General features: G+C 46.6%; 1 pseudogene; it reads left to right on the top strand.

Annotated features, from left to right (window-relative positions):
* The first annotated feature begins 1,431 nt into the window (after positions 1 to 1,431).
* LOC120660695 lies at positions 1,432 to 3,605 on the top strand (annotated as a pseudogene).
* Positions 3,606 to 5,696: the final 2,091 nt, after the last annotated feature.

Raw genomic sequence — 5,696 nt, 5'->3', positions numbered from 1 at the left:
ATAAAAAATTTAGCATCTAAAAATAATAAATAGATAAACTATCACGACATATCTTATTGTGGATTTAGTGAAAGTAATTTGATACTGTAAATATTGATGCTTTTCTTCCAAGAAAATGAGAGCAAAATGAGCTAGAATTTAGAACTGAGAGAATAGTTATTTACTCCTACCTATGTATAGTATGTGCCGATGTGCTTGCGGTTAGCTGCCATGATGATCCAAAAAAAAAAAATCGTTGGGCATACGTCACTGGTCGAAGAGGGTTTGGTGGGGTGCAAGCATGGCACTACGGAAAGGGACGCCACTACGCAAGTCCCAACTGTCGCTCATAGCTCCACGCCTCATTGCCACCTCCACGCCGTTGCTTATTTTTGCTGATGTCACTATCTTCAGTGCCTGCCAACGTGTTGATCGACCGCGCGCTCAACAATAATTGCTGCAGAAATCTAAGGTAAGGTAGGATGGGATAGATGGAGGGGTTGGTGTAATGGTGTCAGGTCCTCCTGTTTAGATTTTTACATGTAAATACAAAAAAGCTTTAAATGCATTAAAGTGAAACAGAATCTTGCTAATTTGAAGTACTAAATGAAGTCTATTTACAAAACTTTTTGTATGGATGGACTGTAAATCGCGAGACGAATCTAATGAGCCTACTTAATTCATGATTTGCAACATTGATGCTACAGTAATCATCCGCTAATTATTGATTAAACATGAATTAATTAGCATCATTAGATTCATCTCGCGATTTATAACCCATCTATACAAAAAGTTTTGCAAATAGACTTCATTTAATACTTCAAATGTCATGTTTACATCTTTACAAGTTTTTGCAAAATGAACTAAACACACGAGCCAGAGCCACGCGGCTAGTAGCGTGACACAGTGACACTACTGTGGCTGACACCATGGACGAAGCCTGCCTGAAAGGCTCGTGAAACAGTGTCCGATGGGGCTGATGAACGGTATGCCAAGAAATTAGCAGCCGGCCATCCTAGCTTAGACTTCGCTAGCTGGCTAGTCGATCGGTATCGTCAGGCGCCCAACCACAAGCTCCAGTATGTTCTGATAGACCTGGCACCTCTTCGCCAGGTTCGCGTCGTCGCATCCAACTACTCATGCCCAGTGTCTCTCATTATCTGTATGTATGCCTGGGTAAGGACCAAAAATGACATCTTAACAGTGTTGAGAGCGGCCGTAAAAAATCAGCGTGTACGCTTTTATGATGCGTGCGCAATCTTGGATGGGTTGAGTCGTCTCTAACCACAAAGCCAGCTTCTGTCCCAGACGAAAAGGCTCGAGCCCAGCCAAGATCAGGGCACGACGCTTCATGTGCTCGAGACGGCGACATTCTTCTGTGACCGCGCTTGAGTGATCGTCGGCCATGACATGAGCAGGCCAGCTGCTGATTAAAGCACCAAAGCAAGGCCGACTCAACAACCCCCTCTCCTTGGAAGATTGTTGCCGGACCAAACCCACATTGCAACCCCTATAAATCCCCTGCCCCCTGCCATGGAGTCGTTGCACTCACTTCCCGCGCCACACTAACTGGAAGTAGCTAGGGAACCACAGGGCCAAAAGCCGCCGGAACACTCTCGACGCGCCACAGACATCCGGTCGACGATGGCCGTCGTCGAGGTCGTCACGTCCGAGCTGGTCCCGCCGAGCGAGCCCACGCCGCGGGGCGCGCTCTGGCTGTCCAACCTCGACCTCGCCGCCAGGAACGGCTACACCCCGACGGTCTACTTCTTCCGCCGCCCCGACGACGGCTTCTGCCGCGGCGGAGCGGGCGGCGGCTTCTTCTCGGCCGACGTCCTGCGCGCGGCGCTGGCCGCCGCGCTGGTCCCGTTCTACCCCTTCGCCGGCCGCCTCGGCGCCGGCCGCGACGGGCGCGCCGAGATCGACTGCAACGCCGAGGGCGCGCTCTTCGTCGTGGCGCGGTCCGCGGCCGCGCTCGACGACGTCCGCGAGGGCTTCGCGCCGTCCGAGGCCATACGCGACATGTTCGTGCCGGCGTACGAGTCCGCCGGCCACGGGGCACCCCTGCTCCTGCTCCAGGTTCCTGCTCTGACGACTTCTCTCAGTTTGAACAAACTGATTTCGTTTATTTTTGGATGGAGTTCGTGCATACGTGCATGTCATAGTTCGTGTGAAACAGTGAAAGTGTAACTAATCCGGATAATAATCACGTGAACTGTGATAAAAAAACATAAGAAATGGGCACTTTTGACTGAAAACGAAACTGAAGACGAATGAGGAAGTGCTTCCACGAGACGAAAAAGTTGGTCAAAGGTGAAAAGGAGCTGAGACTACCACCAAACATGGTTCACAAAGCAGGTCGTTACGTGTCTTCTCGACAGGTCACCTTCTTCCGGTGCGGCGGCGTGGCGCTGGGCACGGCGATGCACCACTTCGTCATCGACGGGCGCAGCGCCTTCAACTTCATCCGCACGTGGGCCGGCATCGCCCGCGGGGACGCCGGCGCCGCAGCCGTGGCACCGTCCCTCGACCGCACGCCCCTCCGGGCGCGCCCGCAGCCGACCGTCCTCTTCGACCACACCCACGAGTACGGCGGCGGCCCGCGCCGGAGCCAGGGCGGAGTACCCCAGCGCCATCCTCCGCGTGAGCGGCGCGCAGGCGGCCTCGCTCCGCGCCCGCGCGGGTGCGGCGTCCACCTTCCGCGCGCTGGCGGCGCACGCATGGCGGTGCGCGTGCGCGGCGCGCGCGCTGGCGCCCGGCGCCGAGTCCCGCCTGTACACGATGGTGGACATGCGCGCCCGCCTGTCCCCGCCGCTGCCGGAGGCCTTCTTCGGCAACGCGGTGGCGCGCGCCTCGGCGTCGGCCCGCGTCGGCGACCTGCTGGGCGGCCCGCTGGGGCTCGCCGCGCGCCGGCTGCGCGCGGCGACGGGGCACGGGGACGCGTACGCGCGGTCGGTGGTGGACTACCTGGAGACGGCGGACCTGGCGGCGCTGCCGCGCGGCGGGCTGCCCGGCACGGACCTGCGGGTGATCAGCTGGCTGGGGATGCCGTCGTACGACGCCGACTTCGGGTGGGGCGAGCCGGCGCTGCTGGCGCCGGCGCTCATGTACTACCCGGGGTTCGTGTACCTGCTCAACTGCCCGGGGAAGGAGGGCGGCATCGCGGTGGCGGCGGCGCTGGAGCCCGAGCGCATGGAGCGCTTCAAGGAGCTCTTCTTCGAGGAGCTGGCCACGCTGGTGTGAGTGCGTGAGATGGACGGCTCATGTGTCTACGTATATTGCGCCCGTCACTTAGATTACAAGTTGTCACGATGTTTGTAATGACCATTGTCTGTATCGTGTACGTCTGCATGTTTGAAGCATGTTCAAACGTGCAGTGTACCCATGAATCAGAAGCATCTTGTTCATACGCAACCATGCAAATATGCAATGAACTAGCAAGGTGACCCGCGCTAATAGCGCGGGTAGCTAGTATTTCTTTAACATTTTTTTTATTTTTTTTAAATTAACTGAAGAGATGTATTTGGCATTTTATTTATCTTTGGTTCGCTCTCATAGAGTACTACCTGCAGTTTCCATGTATAGGCGTTCATATCAATCATCAATTTTTAAGTTGCTTTGTTTCATATCATGTTGACATATTTTAATACTTTAACTTGCAATATCTAAATTTGAGGATTGAATTGAATATTAGGTCACCATAAGTATAGGTGCATATTGTACCACGTAATACTAAGTTTGATGATTAATAGTAATATAGGGTCACCTTGAATACATGTTTGTCTTTTTCTAATTTTTATGTAGTTATTAGATACATTTATATATGTGTGCGTGTACGTTTTATTTTCAAAGCCTACAACATGTAACTTAGATGGTGGAATTTGATTTGTGCCTTGCAATAATTTGATTTTTACTAAGCAAAAAGTCAAGCCTAGTTGGTCTAGTTTTTAGAGCATATGGATAGCATCGAACAAACCTAGATTTCACTCCTCATTACAGTAATTAAAACAGGCATAGATTAAATAAAAAGTTATATTAAAAAATAGGTTGGGGTTCTCAAAAATATTATATTTATTTATTTTCACCTACCGTAGAAAAATTATATATAGCATATATTCTACATTAATATATATACATATATATATAAGTTTTTTATTCGGTCTAACCTATTTGTATTTTTCACACTTTGGTTTATGTACATTTTTCGTCTTTCGCCCACCTAACTACAGAAATTGGCTCACTTCAGAGTTGTGTCATATCGACAATGGATAGTTTCAAACATGTCTTTGTTGTTATCTCTAACTCTTTTCTTGACTTTCATTTTCTCTAGCTATTTTTACCAATTTCACTCTCTGTCATTTTCTTCTTCCACACATTTGAAATCGATTAGTGTGTTTCGTGTCTGATACACCTAAAAGAAAAGTTTCCTGTGGAGTTCGATTCAGTTGGTGAGTTTAGATTGTGTGTCAGAGCTTTTTTCTAAGCTCTTTATTATATTTTATGGTATATTTTTGGATAATAATTTAGGAGAAAATTAAATATTTTTATGTAAACACTGGAAGTACTAAATATTTATATATTTATTTACTATAAATATTATTTTTTAGAAAATACTTGCGATGTACATTTTTTTCTTGATTGTTCTAGTTACCGTACGTGATAAACAAATCACCCTTAGACTTGAAGAATTATATTTAGTTAATTGGTTCAATACATATACCACACCAGAAGTATAATTTACTTTATTTTTAGGGAATAATGTGTTTCTGCCCTTACTCCAAACCTCAATGGTGATTTTACCCCTTATTTTTAAACTTTATGATTTTGCCCTCGTCATTTTCAAACGAAGCTGCCATTTACCCCTGGTCAACGCATTTTTACCCCTGTTTTGACCATTTTCTTTGTTGATTTTGCCCCTGTTTTGTGAAGAGTAAGGGTAAAATCGCAAAGTTTAAAAAATGAGGGCAAAATCACCATTTTGCTTCAAAACAGGGGTAGAAACGCTTTTGCCCCTTATTTTTATTATCCTCCAACCACTCATTGATATAGCCATGTGATGCATGTTCTCATATTGTCTTAGTTATAGTTATCTCCTGCCATTATGCTCCCAAATTCTTTGCACGCCATACCACGATAATCAAAGATGCGTCATTGATAGTGCACGACTGCACGTCACTATGTTTTGTTGAACACTACCTGTGGCATGCAATGGATGAGTGTGCATGTCATATCGATTTTCAAGTTGATTTGTTCTAGATCTCGCACAACACTCCACAATGGTTCTCATCTATCATTTTCTCACTTGTAAAATTTTTTAGCTCTCTATCATCAACTTATGATAATGCTATTGGTTGTTTCATGTAAGTTGTTGCTATTAAGTTGTGCTTCTCCAGTTATGCCCTAACAATGTTCTCATACCTCCAAAAAAGTTCTCATAACACACTTTGCCCAACTTGGCAAATGTTCTTTTCCATTGCGCATCCACAATACAATGAGCTTACTAAATTATTTTAAAAATTTTAATTTAAAGTTATGGTAATAAATAAAATTTTACAATGTTTAATCCTTAATTCTAAAATTTAGCTGCCCTTCATGAGGTGTGCTCCCTCTAAATTTTACCCTAGGTCATTCGAGACTTACTAATGTGTGAGGATGAAGAAGTCTGCAATTAAATCTTCTTCATCATTGGAATATATATGCTAATTAGCTTATATCAT

Source organism: Panicum virgatum, chromosome 2N (genome assembly GCF_016808335.1).
Source record: "Panicum virgatum strain AP13 chromosome 2N, P.virgatum_v5, whole genome shotgun sequence".
In the NCBI taxonomy this organism is placed as follows: Eukaryota; Viridiplantae; Streptophyta; class Magnoliopsida; order Poales; family Poaceae; genus Panicum; species Panicum virgatum.
This window is presented reverse-complemented; position numbering and strand designations above follow the sequence as displayed.